Source organism: Dermochelys coriacea, chromosome 6 (assembly GCF_009764565.3).
Source record: "Dermochelys coriacea isolate rDerCor1 chromosome 6, rDerCor1.pri.v4, whole genome shotgun sequence".
NCBI lineage: Eukaryota > Metazoa > Chordata > Testudines > Dermochelyidae > Dermochelys > Dermochelys coriacea.
Window position 1 is genome coordinate 53,171,951 of NC_050073.1, and position 19,464 is coordinate 53,191,414.

The following is a 19,464-nucleotide window of genomic DNA, read 5'->3' on the forward strand; positions in this document are numbered from 1 at the left end:
TCCCTCATGCTTGACCAGAAGTGCAGAGATCTCTCCACCCCACTCCTAATCCAGTTAAGACATCTGAAGATTTAAAGCTTTAGCTCTGAGGAAAGGGATACATTACAGGAGAAGCCTCAGGTGAAGTGTGGCAATGACAGGCAAGCTTTTGACTTGTCCTTAGGACACTAAAATAGCCGATCTCGGAAATCACTGTCCTGAGGATGACTCTTCCTCACAGGGATTTCAAGTGCCACCAGTTCCACATGGATGGTACAGAATCATCCTCTGAGCACCGATATTGGAGGGGATTCTCCAATGGATCTCTACTGGCATTGGAACTGACAGGTCATCAGACTCGAGGGTAGTAGTGGGGAAGATGGCAGTTGCTAGATGCCTCTTACACATCAGGAGTTATTGGAAGCATCTTTCACATTTCCATGCCTGAAAACTCCACATGCTGAGAACACAAAGGCATGAAGGAAATAGTATCAGCATACAGAAAATACAAAATTCCTTATTGGCAGAATAACTATTCCAAGCAGGAGAAACAGGAGTCCCAAGGCAAGTCTGCTACCACTTTCATTGAAATAATGTGCGTTGCTTGGAGGGAGGGGAGGGTGTGAAAGTCCCCCTCCCTCCGCCCAAGCAACACCAGTTTAGCACTGTCCACACTAGCGCTGCCAACATGCTTCCGCTTCTCGCTGAGGTGGAGTAATTATGCAGACAGAGCGTGCTCTCTCATCGGCATAGCCGGTTCACCAGATGCGCTATTTTGAGACAGCTGCACCGATGCAGCTCTGTAGTGTAAACTTGCCTTCAGATTTCAGTTAGTACTTCCCTTGCTACCTCTTCTGTGGCTTCAGATAACATGACTCACAGGGCTGACACTGTTTTTCTCAGCTAGCTCCAAATACTTCCCAGGGACCAATAAAAAGGTGGAGATGTAGCAGCTGTGCCACAATGCCATCCAGAAGTGCCTGGTGAAAGCCATCACACCACGCCTGGGGGAGGTTGCCATGAACTGTGCTATCGACAGCCAGTTGTGACCAGACATTGTCACCGAGGCCCAGAAAAAGAATCCTTGTCGACATCACGGTCTCCTTTGATAACAGGACACCAGCTTTCTGTGAAGCCTGAGGTCGTAAAATAGAAAAATAAACCCCCCGGCAGACACCTTGAGAGTAAAGGGCTACAAGGTGCAGACGGATGCCCTGATAGTCGGAGCCCTGGATGCCTGGGACCCCTGCAATGAGCATGTGCTGCAGACCTGTGGGATCGGTCGACACTATGCAGGGCTCATGTGGCACCTCATGGTCTCCAACACCAACAGATGGTCCAGGGACATCTACATTGAATAAATCATCGGCCACCGACAGTACCAGGAGGTGAGAGCTGGAAGGACATCATGCATCAAACAATGAGAAAGGGACCAAGAGACTTTCCATTGGACCATATGAACTGGAACCATAAACTCACTGAATATTAAATCTCGCCAAATGAGGGTAAATCCATCCTCATCGTATCCACTCATCGTACTCCACACCTGAACATAGCCATTATATGAACATACCCTCATCTGAATGTCTGTACTTTGACCCATTAACCTTTTACCCCCAATTGGGGATATTGCAGATTATATATTCCTTACACCAGCTGCTCCTAAACTGAACTTCGCACCCCTTGATAATCTGTACATTATTCCCCGATAACCAGAAACTTCTATGCTTAAACTCCGAACTGTTCTTTTTAATTTTAAAATCTTAATAAAATTCTTTTCTTTGTTTGCTTTGTGCTGTAGATGGGGTGGTAACTTGATTTACTCAGGACATTTTAGCTCAACTACTTCATTCATATCTCTGGATAAGATCAACCTTTAATCCATCCCAATAGATTCATTGGCAACAACTGGAACAGGAGTCAAAGAAGGGGCTCATCAAATCTGACCCAGGGTGTGATGTGCAACAGAGTAGTGCCCAGGTTCTATCCAGCACACTAGAACAAGGGTATGTTCAGAATCTGCACAGTAGTGAATCCGCACAGCTGCATGTACATTGGTGTTACAACTCTCCTGTGCTCAACAGTATGTCATACCTGAGCAAGTGTGTCCTAAGCCCTATATTGTCATCACTTCCAGAGTCTCCACTTCAAGTGCTAAGGGCCTATGCTTTGGCAACGTCCTATTCTCTCCATCTTAAAGTCCTGAGTGACTATGGATCTATTGCTACAGAGTCAGATTTGTCCACCATATTAAGTGCAGCTCTTGAGTTCCTGGCAAGCTTCCAATGCAACCCACAGAAGGGCAAAGTTTGGGTGTTCCTTTATTATTAAGGATTTCCCATAGTAATTTCTGCTGTAGGGCACAAATATCCTGCACTTAATCTTTACTCACATGGCAAATCCCCAGGCTTTGCCAAGCCAACATTATCTGGCTCCTCAGGAATCAGCAACACAAGTTCCTCCACTTTTACTTTGGTCACTGGGGAGGACAGTGAGAGTCTTGTAGTTCACTGGTGTACACTGTGTATTACCCTTCAGCTGCATGACATGTAATTAAAGAAGGAGTGAAGGATATTCAAGCTCTTGCTAAGCCTTGGAACTCTGAAATAAACTGGTTTCATAACATGCCATGCTTTCTGGAATGCCTCGCTTTTTAGTGATTGACTTGTCTGTAATGCCTTTCATCCTTAAGGACCCCCAGAGGTCTTCAACCTTTATATACAGTATTGGAATGTCCAGCTCTACAGTGGAATATAGCAACTTTTAATGCTGTTTGAGAATGCTACCTGACTTGCATGCCCCTCCCCCATTACTGTAATGGATGAGCGCTTCACAATCTTTAATCCATTTATCCTCAACACCCCTCTGAGGTAGGCTAATTGATTTCCAAGACCAGAGGGGACCATTATCATCTAGTCCAGGGGTTCTCTGACTGGGGGTTGCAAGATGGTTACATGTGGGATATAAGCAGACAGCCCTGGCCATGCATGGGGCCCCAAGCCCCCATTAAATTAAGTTACCCTCCCCCATTTTTAGTTTATTTGGGGGCACGAGAGATTGCAGTCAGAGGCTGACTGTGTGAAAGGGATTGCCAATACAAAATTTGAGAACCACTGATCTACTCTGACCTCCTCTATAAACATAGACCTTTCCCAAAACAATGCCTAGAGCAGAGCTTTCAGAATGACCTCCAATTCAGATTTAAAAACTGTCAGAGATGGAGAATCCCCTACAACCCATGGTAAATTGCTCCAATGTCTAAATCACTCAGTTATAATATTTCACCTTATTTCTAGTCTTAGTCTAGTTTAAACTTTGTCATTAGATCATGTTATACCTTCCTCTGCTAAATTTAAGAGCTCTTAAGTATTTGTTCCCCTGTAGATACTTAGACTCATCAAGCCACCTCCTAACCTTCCCTGTTAGGCTCAAGAAGCTCCATCTATTTTGCTCATCATGAAAAGGCACGTTTTCCTATCCACTGATCATTCTCATGGTTCTTCTCTGAACCCTCTACAATTTATCAACATCCTTCTTGAATTGTTAACAGAACTGAACACACTATTCCAGCAGCAGTTGCACCAGTGCCAAATACAAAGGTAAAATGACCTCAATTTATGCATCCAAGGATTACATCAGCCCTTTTGACCAGTGTCTCACTGGGTGCTCATGTCCAACTGATTCTCTACCAGGACTCCCAAATCTTTTCTAGAGTCACTACTTCCCAAGATAGAGTCTCTCCCCCCACCATTGTAAAGTATGGCCTACATTCTTTGTTCTTAGAAATACCCATTTAGCCATATTAAAATGTAATTTGCTTGGTAAACTGGGAACAAGTAAATGTTCCAGAATGTATCAGTGACCTGTCCTCCTCATTCATCACTCCCCCAAACTTTGCATCAGCTGCAAATTTTAGTGATTACTTTCTTCCACATGGTTAAGCATTAGCGCAAAGCGCCAAGAACCAATCCTTGTGGAACCCCACTAGAAATAAATCTACTTGATTCCCTGTATACAGTTACACTGAGACCTACCAGTTAGCCAGCTTTTAATCCACTTATGTGCCAGGTTATTTTTTTAATCAAAATGTGTGGTATAAGGTCAAACGCCTTACATAAAGGTGATAGTGTCGTTAGACTTATCAACGAAATTTGTAATCTCAGTTATGTTTGACAGGATCTGTTTTCCATAAACCTATTTTGAATGGCATTAATTACCTTCAAGTCTTTAATAAAGTGAGTCCCATATCAGCTGCTCCATTATCTTGCCAGGGATTGATGTCCAGCCGACAGGCCTATCATCCCCTTTGCCCTTTTTAAATATTCACACAGATGAGGAACCGAGGCACAGAGTGTATAAGTGACATTGCCAACTCTGTCCACATATCTATTCAGGGGACACCATCATAGGGCCTAATCACATCAGCCACGCTATCAGAGGCTTGTTCACCTGCGCATCTACCAATGTGATATGCCATGTGCCAGCAATGCCCCTCTGCCATGGACATTGGTCAAACTGGACAGTCTCTACGTAAAAGAATGGACACAAATCAGACGTCAAGAATTATAACATTCAAAAACCAGTTGGAGAACACTTCAATCTCTCTGGTCACTCGATTACAGACCTGAGGGTGGCTAACCTTCATAAAAAAACTTCAAAAACAGACTCCTGAATTGGAATTAATTTGCAAACTGGATACAATAAATTTAGGCTTGAATAGAGACTGGGAATGGATGAGTCATTACATAAAGTAAAACTATTTCCCCATGGTATTTCTCCCCCCACCCCACCCCACTCTCCACAGTTCCTCAGATATTCTTGTTAACTGCTGGAAATAGCCTACCTGCTTGTCACCGTGAAAGGTTTTCCTCCTTTCCCCCCCTGCTGCTGGTGATGGCTTATCTTAAGTGATCACTCTCCTTACAGTGTGTATGATAAAACCCATTGTTTCATGGTGTGTGTGTGTGTGTGTGTATATATATAATATATATATATAAAAAATCTCCCCTCTGTATTTTCCACCAAATGCATCCGATGAAGTGAGCTGTAGCTCACGAAAGCTTATGCTCTACTAAATTTGTTAGTCTCTAAGGTGCCACAAGTCCTCCTTTTCTTTTTGCAAATACAGACTAATACAGCTGCTACTCTGAAACCTGACTGGCCTATGGTTACACAGGAAGTCTGGGGCAGAGCTGAATATGATCCCAAATGAATAGTGTATCTGCAGGTGGATTGAGAAGCATGAAGTTCCAAGTAAAAACGTACCTGCTCTCTATACTCTTCAAACAAAGCACAAGGGGATCTTTTAGTGACTGTCAAGACCTATGATTTCATATACAAGATGGCACCTCTAGCAACACTATGTTCCTTAGTGCTACAGTGCTTCCTTGGATATAAACTGGCCACCAGGAAGTTTAGACTTGAAATTAGACAAAAGGTTTCTAACCATCCGAGGAGTGAAGTTTTGGAATAGCCTTCCAAGACAAGCAGTGGGGGCAAAAGATCTATCTGGCTTTAAGATTAAACTCAATAAGTTTGAGGAGATGGTATGATGGGATAATGTGATTTTGGTAATTAATTGATCTTTAAATATTCATGGTAAATAGGCCTAATGGCTGTGATGGGATATTAGATGGATGGGATCTGAGTTACCCAGGAAAGAATTTTCTGTAGTATCTGGCTGGTGAATCTTGCCCATATGCTCAGGGTTTAGCCGATCACCATATTTGGGGTCGGGAAGGAATTTTCCTCCAGGGCAGATTGGAAGAGGCCCTGGAGGTTTTTTGCCTTCCTCTATAGCATGGGACACGGGTCACTTGCTGGAGGAGTATCTGCTCTTTGAAGTCTTTAAACCACGATTTGAGGACTTCAATAGCTCAGACATAGGTGAGGTTTTTCCACAGAAGTGGGTGGGTAAGCTTCTGTGGCCTGCATTGTGCAGGAGGTCAGACTAGATGATCAGAATGGTCCCTTCTGACCTTAGTATCTATGAATCTATGACAGAGCTCTCAATCAGAGGCAAGTGTACCAGCTGCTGAGTCACCAACATAATTTCTCAAAATCTGAGGGTTTTCTTTGTAGGCCTCTTACTCAGCTGCTGAGCTAGCCTCATACTACTGACACTAAGGGCCGACAGGATTACAGCCTGAAATGGCATGGCTGCAAGCCCTGTGCCTGTAGCAGGCACTAGGCCAGACTGCTGTCCCTGTCTGACTTTCCCCTTGCAGCTGTGCATGTCACAGTTCAAGATACCTTGCATGTGGTTTATATTTAAAACAGGAAGAGGGATTTCTTTATGGTATGTAACAGAAGGAGGCTGCATTCTAATCTCCCTCTTAGATGCATAACTCCTCAGACTGCTGCTAGCAAGTCCTAAGGGACACACCTGTGTGCACAGTTGCATGCATTCACACTGTTGCTGACCCCACAGCAGATCATGGAACTGTTCCTCAATTTAGGATCAAACTCATTCAGACATACAAGAGTGGAAAAAAAAAAATCTATAGTCCAGATTAAAATGCTAGGGCCAACACCAATGAAGCCCATAGTGATGATGTGGGTCCCAGTCTCCTTTCTGAGCTTGGCCCAGTAAATTCAGGAGCCAAAGTTCTTCCCCTTACCTATATAAGCTGTTTTTTGTAGAAGAAACTATTTGCACCTTTCCCAGACCATCTAAGGCTGCTAGCGGACATCCGATGAAGTGAGCTGTAGCTCACGAAAGCTTATGCTCTAATAAATTTGTTAGTCTCTAAGGTGCCACAAGTACTCCTTTTCTTTTTGATAATTCACCACAGACATTCTTTTCTTGATCTCTCTCCAGCCCTTGCTGTGAAGCTGGCCCTTTCCCCTTCTCTTGATGGCAGATGTCACCAAGCTTCTACCCCACAGCCACACTGAAGAAAAAAAAGGGGGGGCGCATACACTGTTTTGGCACAGTAAGCAGAGGGTTGGAAGGCAGAAGGCCTTGAGAAAGTCCCTTTGCCATTCTTCCTTGGTTTACCCCTTTAAAATGGGAATAACCCTGACCCATCCCTATCTTATAGACAAATTAGTCATGTCTGTCCAGGAATTTGGCTAAGTAGGCAGTCCTATGTTACAGATATTTTCCCAAAGGAAAGTTAATAATTCATGTGACTGGAACACTCAGGTGTCATGGCTGGTCACATGGAGAATGGGATAGAGATACGCATCTTCATTATGAAACATTACAGAGTTTGGTCTAGTGATTTGAAACAGATCTGGGAGTCAGGACTATAGAGTTCTTATATTGACCCTCTGTGTGTGTCCTCCAGTAATGGGAAGTGATTTCCTGTGTCTCACTCTCCCAATCTAGAAAATGGGGATAACCCTAACTGGCTGCACAGAGGGGCTGAGATAATTAGTTTGTCTTTATAAAGTTCTTTTGAGACTTCAAAGTAGAAGGCACTGAAGACAAATGACTTCATATATTCAGCTAAATTTGTAAGACCAAGCTGGAACTTTAGGGCTTTGTTTTTAATTTTTACAGATAACTTCACCCATAGTACTAAAAGAGAACTCTGATGGCCTGGGGAACCCTAGTTAGTTTGGCATCTAGGAACCAAGAAAAAAAGCTTAACTTACAAAAGAAGTTACAAGATTCCATTTAACATCAGCTTGTATCTCTGGTCCCCTCCTAGGGCTATTTTTAAATCTGCTCTAAAGACAAGTCTCCAAATGCATTGAGGGTCTCTTCTCAAAGATTTGTTTTTAATGCTACTATATTTGAAATGTGAATATATCTGCTTTCTATACATAGTATCCCTAAAGTGCTAAGATCTTGCCTGTTGGTTTTAGGCCCCCCCAAAAAACCCACACCCCAAACCACACACACAACCCCAAACAATATTTTTTGTTTGTATACATCTTCCAGTGAAAGGGAAAATTAAAACTACAACAGCAACGGAAAAACACAGGCACAGATGATGTGCAATACCATATCAAAATATCAGTCTCATTGGTCTGGTATCATTCTTGCTATTCCAGTTCAGACTAGTGGTCCATCTAGGCATTCCATAACTTAACAATCATTGGTCTGCACAGTGTGGTATCCTGCCTCTAACAGTGGGGAAAAATTGTATTGCTGTAGCACTTCAGAGGCTCCATCCAGAGATTGGGACCCTAATGTGTTAGCTGCTGTACAAACACATTGGGGCAGACTCTCTTCCCAGGAGCTTGCAATCTAATGCTTCAGGAAAAAAAAATAAAAGGCTCCAGAAATGTTCTTGATTCGTTGTTACTCTTCATAGGGGCTGGGTGTGGCAATGGAGAGTCCTTCCTGATCTTACGATGATCAGAAAGCGAGGTGGTGTACGGGCTGACTGCCTCAAACTCTTCTTCACTTCAATGGGAGCTCCAGCTGCTCAAAGGGCACAAAATGCATTTGGCCCAAAGTGAACAAAACATGCACTAGGGCCTGATCCAATGCTCAGTGAAATCAATGGAAAGATTTTGCTTTGGCTGGGACCCAAACCTCAGAGCTATGGGTTTCATTTTTGTTGTTTTTTTTTGGTCTGAGCTCATGAAGATGTTTTAGTGGAGTTCTATCTCCCACGTAGCCAAGCCACATGCCCCCGGAACATCTTCAGAGGCATGCCTATGGAAAGACACTTCTGCCCAGAAGGCTCCTGTCCCCTACAGCCAACATGTCATGTCATGCCATTGGCTGCTGAATGGAATGAAGTTTCCTTGGAGACTAAATGAAAGAAAGCCTCTTTCCTCCCTACCAAAGAATCTCAACCCTCCCAGAGTAGAGATCTGCCTGAAAGTTGCTGGGAGGAAAGAGGAGTCCTGCCCTAGACTAGCACTGAGAGAATAAAAACAGGGACATGGTTTGGAAGTGACTGCATTATACTACTTTTCTTTTTTCCTCCCTTCTGTAGAGTCTAGAGATCAATAAGATAATTTTAATCAAAAGGAGTACTTGTGGCACCTTAGCAACCAACAAATTTGAGCATAAGCTTTTGTGAGCTACAGCCCTGCCATTAGAGAAGGGAGGGTGTCAGTGCTTAGCATTTTTGTGTGTGCGTGTGCATCTGCACAGAGTTTTTAATGGGTGCTTTGAGCCTGTTCTGGTCAGTTAAGTCACCTCCCTAGCAAGTCTAAGGATTTTAATTTCTTTAGACTCCAGGGGCTTTTCTGACAAGCTTCCTCTTTCTGTGGAAAATCACCCTTTCTAAAGCATAGTGGTAATTTTGTGTTACCTTTCTTTACACAAGGATCTTGAACTTCATTATATTGCAGTCTCTTAGTAGCTCAGCTAGAAACAGTGTTACTACTTGAACCACTGCCTGTGTGTCTCTTTAGAACTAAGGCAAGAAAGGCTTCTCCCCTTGCGTGCTCTAATGGCACATTAACACTGCAATGAGACACCCATGACTGGCCCATGCCAGCTGATTTGGGAGTTTTTTTAATTGCCATGTAAACAGTTGGGCTCAGGCTACAGCCTGAGCTCTGGGACCCTTGCAGCTCACAGGATCGTAGAGCCTAGGCTCCAGCCCAAACAATTCAACAGCCCCACAGGCCAGCTGTGGGTATAATTACAGCTTAGACATGCTCCAATGTCTCATCATACAGCAGCACTAGTGGTAGCTCTAGTGTAGAGGAAGCATTGGCAGCTGCTACCCTTTTTATTACCATATCCTTGAGACCCACTCTGTGCAGTTACAAATGACCCAGTGATTTAATAGGTGGGGACCAGTGGCAGCCATGTCTACCTTAGCACTCCCTATTGTTGATGGGGAGAAAATGCATGTGCACACAGTCCTAGGGACTAGAAGAATAAGACAGAGGCCTTGTCCAGACTTTAACTCCTCCCCCCCCCCCCCACACGTACGTCAAGCCATCTTAACTTGATTGGAAACCCAACCTAACCCACCATTAAACACAGTTTAACACTTTAACTCTCCCAACTTGCCCTTCTAAGATAGAGCTAATGTTGAAGAGCTTCTACATTAGGGCAATGGGGGGCCACATGAGCACCTAGAAAAATCTAAATCGAGCTGCATTCTTTCCATCTGACTTCATCCTTCCTTCAACCTCCTCCAGCATAACAGATAATCCCATGATTTTTCCTGCTTTCAGGCACTCTCAACTTCCCTCTTTTCCTCACATGTGATATTCTGCTGCTGCTTCCTTTACAACAGCTTTGAAATCCATCCTTATTTGTCCCTACCCTCTCTCTTGCTTGGTGTTATAGGTTCCTTTTCCACAGGCTCCCAAACACCCACCTAACTCTTCCACTACAGAGTATCCAAAATATCAATGCCAAAATTAACTTCTAGCTGTGACTATATCAACAGACCCCAGCCTCATACAAGGCCCTCCACTGATTCTACATCCCCTACTGCATTTATTTCAAATTTCTGCTCTGCACAGACAAGGCTTTGCCCCTGCCTACATCTCATCTGTGGTCACCTGCCACTTCCTTATTTGGACCCTGCATCTCCCTCTTTCCACCAATTCCACTGTTTCATGTTAACACTGGCTAAAGACAGTCCCTGCACCAAAGAGCTGACCACCTAGGCATTGACAGGATACAGATTGTGCCAGCCAAGCAGTGCTCATACAGAATAAGGTGGATCCTTCTCCTTCCATCTGGCCATCCTGCCAGTTATGTTCTTCAGCACCCTGTCTCATGATCAGTTCAGATTGTGTGGCAGTTACCAGGCTTTGCTTCCTATGTAGAGCACCATACATATTGCTTCATTGTGCTCATGCAGATGTCAAATCATCAGTACCCACTATTAAGGGTTCTTTAGGTGAAGTTGTCCTAGTCAACTATATTGGCTCATGGCCAAATCCAGTTCATTCTCCCACAGCTGGATGAACTGAGAAGCAAACGTGAGCTGACTTATAACTTTTGTTGTAAAAGCAGGCAGTGACTAAGATGCACAGGGAGCAAAAATGTCAACCAAAAAAAAAGCGCAATTGATACAAGAGGAGTTGTATCTCTCCAGATACAAGGAGCTCCACTCCCTAACCCAGAGAAGAAAAAATAAAAATCAATCACTGCCAGCTGCAGTTGCCTTTGTCCACTTCAGGTCTACCCTGTGGCAGCTCTTTAGATTGGAAGTGTTATAGGATGGAATAGGCAAGCGGCAGCATGAAAGGCCACAGAGCCACTCACCTCTTGCCCTACCAATACTCATGCTTGGCAGAGACCGGAGAGGGTAACTTCTCCTACAGGCCTTCACAAAGTTTGCATTGGGAAATTTGGAAGTGGCTTTAGGAGTAGAAGTTACTGATTTGCACTAAGACAGAATTGAGAGACCAAATAAACTGTACACTTTGATTTTCAGATTCTGCAGATGGGGAGTATCAAAGTAATGGTATAGTTCACAGCCCTCTCTCACTGATGTTTCTTTGAGACAAACACACAGGCCCTCATTACTGTAGCAAGCTGCACAATAACTAGAAGCAAAGGAAACCCTCTACAATTACAGGCAGATTACCTGCTTCCTCACCACAAAGGGATGTCCCTTTTTCTGATATATGTGGCACTGTCCCATATCAAACTGGGAAGATACACACACGTGCATACAGGTTAAACAGCTGGAAGTGTTTTTCTGAAACCTCAGAGTAACAGCTGTGTTAGTCTGTATTCCCAAAAAGAAAAAGGAGGACTTGTGGCACCTTAGAGACTAACATTTATTTGACCATAAGCTTTCATGAGCTACAGCTCACTTCAGCTGTAGCTCACGAAAGCTTATGGTCAAATAAATTTGTTAGGCTAAGGTGCCACAAGTACTCTTTTCTTTCTTGTATAACAATTACTATACAACCCCCCAAACATTACATTACCACACACATCCCTACACACACAACCAATATTTGTCCACTCATGTGAATTTCACGCCAATACTTTGAATGGAAAAAAAGCTGCACAAACTGGTTATTCCTACCAAACGAAGATGAAGTGAGAAATCTCCAGGCATTTACCATTACAACGATTCCCCGAACTATTCGTTACCGGTGAACAGGAAGTAGCTCTTAACACAAAGCCACACCAGAAAGGATTTGCATTGCTTTACAACTTTCCATCTCTAAAGTCAATGCAAATACTGGGAACGTGGGAGGGGGAGATCAGCAAATCCCTCAGTCCACCAGCACACCACAAGCCAGCCGGAGGTACAAAGAAACACAAGCGGCGCAGCAAAGAGACATCAGTGCAGTGCCTTCCCAAGACGTAAGCCGTTTCTGTGCAGCACCGTGGTACCTTTTTTGTTCTGACTCAGGGAAACCCCTAAAAATAGTTTCTGCAACAGGGGCCCGCCAGAGCAGCTCAAACTAGCGAGCAGCAAAGACACATTTTCACAGAGAGAGATCGAGAAATGCTGGGCTAGAAATTGGGAAGAGAGAGATAAGTAATCGCACTGAAACCGAACACAAACTTACAGCCTTAGCGCATGTTCTCCCTGGAGTTGGAGCGGGGGTTGCGTGGTCTATCGAACGACACCCCCACATGAAAAATAATTTCCACAGCCAGACAGAGACAAATTCACATCTCGCTGGTCAGTTGCAGAGACAGAAACTGACTAGACGGAGCGCTCTCAGCCGGGGGCCCTTTGTGTAATCTACACTTACCATAATACAAGAGCCAAACCTAGCACCTCCTCTACATTACCATATTACACCAATCCCACGTCGCACCGAAAAGCAAAACTGCTGTGCTGTTGCCACCCCCACCCTGTGGTGATTAGCTTAAGCGACATCAGCAGGAACCGAGCGCCTAGAAATCAAGTCTGCAGGAGCACGTTTACCGTAATTAATAGAGCACACCGTGCATACTTTTTCAATTGACTGAGTGTAGCACCACACTAACCGTAATGCATAAATATTGCAACCACATTATTGTACTGCTTAGTTTTAGAGAGATGGCGTGAGATTAGCCCATGCTGATTTAGCTTTTACCATAAGAGCAGGAATAATGTACCCTTAGTTATGCATTATTTATGTGGCAGTAAATCCATTGGAGGACTTTGGTGATACAGTATATTAAAAAAGTAAGAGTTATGCTCAAGTCACTAAACCCCCCCAGACTGAATTGTAGCCTTTAGTGAATTAAAGTGAATTAAATCTCTCTCTCTTTCTCTCTCACTCACACACATACACACACCCTCCCCCTCCCAAATGTGAATACAGAGTACAGCACTTGAACAAAGATCCAACTGCCCCAGTATGTGTCTCGTTCTCCTCATAGTCCAGTTGTGGATTTCAGGCCTCTTCTTTCTCCATCTTGTATTGTCTTCTCCATCCCTGTCAGTATGTCTTCATTCTTCCTCTTGCTTTAGAACCTGTCCCTATCCCATTTTGTAACCACACTGAGCACTTTCAAAACAAATAACAGCAGAACCTATTATGGCACAAAGCCAAGCTCTAAACACTCCACAGACTACCAAAGAAACTCAAGCCCTGCATCAGACAAAAGCTTGTGTAAATGGACAAATCTTGCAATATCCTTTGAAGAGTGTGTTAAAACCCTTTCAATATGTATCAAACATACATTTTGAAATATCTTTAAAGCCAATGTGCCTTAGTCTTGACTTTGTAGCACCCCTGGTATAGATCTGTTGCCTGTCTGAATACTGCTCTTCTAATGTACCCCAACCTGAAAAGCAAAAACCCTAGTTATTCCAGTCTTGTTCTCCCTCCTACAACTCTGTTGATGCACCTTATTTCTGACCTGTAGCAAGCCTTGCTATGCCACCCTCCACAAGAACTTCATTCCTGATCTGCAAAGCCCCCTGTTATTCCAATCTTGGGTCCCCCTTCCTATAACTCTGTTGATGCACCTTATTTCTGATCTGTAGCAATCCTTGCTATTCCAGTCCTGAGCAAAGACTGAAAAGCCTGGCTGCTTGTAATTGATTTATTTTTTTTGTTAATTATGATGGATGTTATTTCAGTTGAGATCAACAGACTGATTATATTTGCAATCCAAACAAGACTCAAGCCAAGGGCTCCAGACTAGTAACTAACCCACTGTTTTCCCTTTCCCCTCCCCCCATTCATTAATGTCCAAATTATTTGTATGGAATATCACACATGGATTATTTAGGATTCTAGCAAAAACACAAGGAACAAGAATAAAGAAGTGCACCAAAGGTCCAATTCCTGGGGGTGGCGGACAAACAACATGGTATCAGTGTGAACATAAATCATGTGTAGAGAATAACATAACTTGCGTCTTTGCTCATCCTTTGGTCCCATTTACAAAATCCACCAATGAGATTAAATTTTATTTGTGCATTTCTCTAAAAAGATTGTCAGCTCCAAACCACAGACTAAAAGCAATTGCCTTTCAGATGGTCTCAAAAGCCCCTTGTAATAAAAGAGAAGAGGGAAGGAAGCTCCTCTTTGGGACTGTGGTTATCTTTTTCACATTTTGAACCCTGTTATACAATTCCCTTCTTTAAAAAAAAAATCAGAAAAAATCCCACAAAATTGTTTCAGTGGAATTCGTGCAGGGGAAAAGGGTTGGACTGACCACCCTAGAGATTGCAGCCCTCAGAACACACAGAGCATGGGCAGCAGCTGGGCACACTTCCCCATGCTAACCACTACCAATGATCCTCAGTCCTGTCCTGGTGGAAGACTCCCACTATCATATCCAGCAATAGGGATGTCTGGAGAGCTAGTCAGATGCTTTTTAATTCCATTGCAATACATTAGAGTAGGGGAGATTTGGGGGGGAGAGAGGGGGATGGACATAATGAGGAAATAATAAAAAGTGTTCTAACATTAGGGGCAGTTAGTATGTCATCTCTAGGGATCAGTCAAAAGCTCCATTTCTATCTGCCAAAGGAGCTGGTAGCTTTTGTGATTTGCACACTTACTGGGAACTGGATTTAAACTCTCCCAACCCTTTCATTTCACATAAGCCAAAGCTAGTTAGAACACGGAGTTTCCATTCTATGAAAACTGACATTTTGAATCTTGTTTTTAATTCTAAATTGAAACAAAAATCTGAAATTTCCCCTGGAACAAATGCCAGAAAAAAGTCAAGTCAGAACCATCAAGATATTTCATTCTGATCAAGTCCAAACATCAGAATATAATACTATATATATATTATAGTGTGTATATATTCAAAACAAAATAAAACATTTTCACCTTATTGAAATGAAATGCTTTGACATTATCTAGACAAAATTAATTTATATTTTTATCACAAATCTAGCTTAAATCCACACATTCCAGGAAAGCATTTTGATTGAAAATCAATGGGCCCTAGGCTCCTAAGTGCCTAAATCTTTTTTAAAAATGGGAAATAGATATTTTAGAAAATACTGTTCCTGTACTGGATTTGAATCCATAACCTAGAGGCCAGATCTAAACCGAAAGTTAGGTCAACACAGCTACATCACTCAGGTTGAGAAAAATCCACAACCTGAGAGACGTAGTTAAGCCAACCCTCACTGTAGACAGCGCTAGGACAAAGGAAGAATTCTTCCATCGACCTAGCTACCATCTTCTTGGGGAGTGGACTAACTATAGCACTGGGAGAACCCCTCCTGTTGCTGTATTGAGTGTCTACACTGAAGCAGTACAGCAGCGCAACTGCAGTGCTGTACCTGTATCGCAGCAAGCTCTAAGCTCCATGAGCTAAAAGCAAACTGGCTGTTAGCTAAGACTGAAGAGCAGACTCATTAATCTCTCTCTAAGTGGTCTTGGTGCCACTAGATGGGACAGAACACCACACCCAGAAGGTGTGTGGGTTAGAATAGCAGGAACTTTTTCCTTCGGAACCCACTTTTCTCTGTGGCCGCCCAATCATATCATCCCTTCACCTTCACTGGCCTCCTATCCAACTCTGAATCGAAAGCGCCCACTTGATTTTCAAAACTCCACGATGGATTCCCCTCTCTGATCTGACATCCACCTCTTCCTCTGGCCACTTTCTCCATTCCTCAGACTGGGGCCTCCTTTTTATCACACTCTTCATAGCCAAGAGTCATTCACTTATTTTATGCTGTCTGAGACTCTCACTCTCTTTGTAACATGCTGAATCACTTGCTCTTTCATTCTAACCCTGTGGCTCACCATTTCTTCTCTCAGGGAAGTATTCTGTGATATTTTCTTTGATAGTTTATTTTTCTATAGTACCCAAGTTGCACATTTGGGGACCCAGATGGGAAATAGATATTTTTGCCTGTGAGAATAAGTGAAGACACATTCCCTTCACAACAGAGTTGATCTTTCAGTGGTATTCACACCTCTCAGCATGTTCACTGTAATTTGAAGGCTAGACACGTCCCAGTTCCTGTACCCTCTGTATTACAGTAATGTGTCTACACCAGACTTCACCTCCCTTTCTTGGTACTGAAATTCTTAATCCTTTAGTTCAAGGAGTGGCTTTTGGAGCCAGAGGTCCTAAATTCAGTCCCCATAGATGACCCACATGGGAACATTGTTACAAAAACTGACTTACACACAGGAGTTAGTGCATGAAATAAACATTTCACCCTTTTCTTGGGCTTTCCATCTGAGTATCTCAAAGTGCTTAATAAATATTAAATAGTATTATCTGCATTTTACAAATGGAGAAACTGAGGCACAGAGAAGCTAGGTGACTTGATTAAGGTCACAGCATGTCAATGGGCACATCTGGGAATAGAACCAGGATTGTTAATTCTCAGTCATCTTTGCTAACAGCTTGGCAGGAACTCCCCTATCTGTGACAGCAGTGGGGTCAGAGGTTGTTCAATATGCCAATAAACTCAAATTTTAATACTCCTGCCACTCCTCACCTTCATGCTGTAACTGTTCTGAGGAATTCCCATGACTGTTCCAAGCTGGTGGGGCCACTCCTTCCGCTCTGAGCTCTGATGCCTCACTCCTGTAGCAGTCACTCGTAAGTGCAGTCAGAAGGAGAAGGGCTTGCAAAGGGCCCTTAGAGCACTTGAATGGACAGAGTTCTGGGTGCTCAGCAACCAATGCACATCCCTATTCCCAAAATGGATTTAAAAAAAAAAAGATGCTTGCACAGGGGTAGGGCACATGAGCACAGACTCTCAGAGGAATTAGGGGAGGGAGTCTCTGTCTTTGCAAAATGATTATTCTTGGCTACATTAAGGAGAAGCAGACATACTACCGTGACTTTTTGCAACCTGCATAATGACTGTGTCCTCAGGTGCTGACTGTGTCCTCAGGTACTCACATCTGGAATTAGTTTTGTATTGTATTCATTATACCTGGACTGTAATTATATGCTGTACTATATTTATTCTTCCCTGTGATTAGATCTGCTCCAGGCAGCCTTGCCTGGAATTTGTAATGGAGTCAGCTCTGGAGATTGTAGGGGTCTGCGTAATTACTGAATATCAGCCCTTGTTCAAGTCCATTCCAGTGCAGCTCCAGAGCTACATCCACATCTTGCCAGATTTTTGCATTTCCAGTTTGCTTTGCCTTGATTCACAGCATGTGACTGAGATACACAATAGACTGAATTGGAGATTACCTTTGCAGCAAAGCATGAAAGAGGGCAACAGTCACCTCCTCTTCAAGGGCAGAGAGGGATGGAAGAGACTGGCGGTGCAGGTGCAGGGCGGCACCTCCAGGGAGTCCCCTCAGACAGCTGTCCCTTTGGTGGTTTCTGCTGACACCTAAGGCATTTAAGAAAATGAATAGTAAGGAGATGCCACATTGCAAGGGATTCAGGAAATAAGATGCTTGGTTGTTTTGATTTTCATTTACTGACAGAGATAGGGGGACACACATAGACTCCCTTCTCTGATTGCTATTTGAGTTTCTGCTCACAGCCCTGTGATGCACAGGAGGGTGGCTTCCAGCTGAGAGAGAATTGCTGCATGGGGAGGAGGAGGAGTGGAAGCTGACAGAGCTGCTGTCTGCATTTTTGAAGTCTCTTTTCTAGTCCCATACAGTGGATGCCCTGCAGTGCCCTTCCCGTACCTACTGCACCTTCACTCACACTGAGGGGGACAGTCACTGTGATGGGGGGGTGTCTCTACAGAAGGAAGATGGAGAGGTTGTAACACAGGGAAGAAAAACAGGGAAATCCCCTGACACAACCTTCATAAGAGACAGATCACAAGCAGGGCTAGAGGTCATACTTCCAACAAACCAAGGGGACCTTGGGGATAATGCTGAGAACTCTGGGTAATCCTCTTGCGCTGCTGGAAGAGTGTGAATAATGCTGAGAAGTCGTGGCAATAGGTGTTATCGAAACAAAGCAATAACACAAACAAACAGGGAAAGACCTTTCTTCCAACCCACTCCCCTCTGATCTGACCTGGAAAAAGAAATAAGAAGCCTTGCTCCCAAATCCCCTTGCCAAGGCCAACTGTGCCAGGTGTTCCAGCCCAAGGCTGCAAAGCTTTCCATCCCCAGTTGCAGACCAGCCTGCTGGCACTTCAGTGGAATTATTAATGATGTGGTGTTTGCCTCCCTGACTCTGAGCCCCTGTGTCACACATTTGGCTCCAGGGTCGTCTTTTAACATCATTGTGTGGGCCTTAAGTGTGGGTTCAGAGCAGTTGTTTTCAAATCATACACTTAAGAAGCTCCGAGTCCTTTCAACCTTCCTGGGTCTGATTACATGAACTTGCTTGCTCTGCTGAACTCTTTGGCCTCCCTTCCCCCCTCTCCCATCCTTAGCCGATGGCATTCTGTCTGCTTCAATATCTATGAGACACAGATTACCTAATGTCTGTAAATCGCTCTGAAGAGGAAAGGTGCTGTATAAATGCCATGTAGTAGAGCAGGATCTGGAGTGGCTTCTATACTGGCAGCTACACGGTCACCTGTGCATTTCCATTCTAAACCCCTATTTTCAGTTGCTTCTATATTCCTCATCTTCCACTTTACAGGCTGACATTCCTAGGCCTAATCTCTGTTTGAAGATAATATGATTTTTCTTGAATTGATTCATTCTGGGGAAGATTCAGTTAAAAGCTGCCATATCTGAAGAGGGGTGGAAAGAAATATTTTCCACATTCTGGAAAGATTCTTTCAGCCTCTTTTTGAACAGCTCTAATCTCAAAGTAGCTGGGGAGAGACTGTTGAATTTGGCGGAAAAATAGCCCTCAGCAAGGAGAAGTGCTTTAGCGTGTTTCAGTGTAAATTGAGTTTAATTTGAAGGAATTATGTGTATGGTGCATAAACACTGTACAACTCACATCTTCTCTTGCTAAGTCTTCGGCTATCCCTTGATGCAAGAATGATGTCTGCCAAGGGGGGTTCATTGGTGGGTTTTTAGGTGGCTGAGGAGCCCAATTCTTGTCCTGCAGATTTTCCCACAGAAGTGGCAGGTGTAATATTGGAGGAGACATAGTTGTTGGCTGGACTATTATGCCCTTTCTCTCCCCCTTTGTTGCTTCTCTGTCTCATGAGCATATCTGTTCTCCTCAAAGTGAGCTGTGGCTTGGTGTATGGTGTGGCACCACAGTGTTCTGTTCCGCACCGAGCCCTCCCAGTTTGTTGGGTTGATACTTCCCTTTTTTAGGTG

The 19,464-nt window shown here is 43.7% G+C and overlaps 1 protein-coding gene across 5 annotated transcripts in view; it reads right to left on the bottom strand.

Moving 5' to 3' along the window:
* The window catches only part of TP53I11 (tumor protein p53 inducible protein 11), a 43,606-nt gene extending 30,870 nt beyond the window's left edge, over nucleotides 1-12,736 (bottom strand). Inside the window, exon 1 of one of the 5 annotated variants that reach the window (XM_043516377.1) lies at nucleotides 12,623-12,736. The gene's annotated coding sequence lies outside the window, so the exon portion shown is untranslated. Of the gene's footprint in view, nucleotides 1-11,937; nucleotides 12,172-12,393 lie in introns of those variants that run through there. The other 4 variants (XM_038406405.2, XM_038406406.2, XM_043516374.1 and 1 more) reach the window with 4 other exon arrangements.
* Between the last annotated feature and the right edge of the window lie 6,728 nt (nucleotides 12,737-19,464).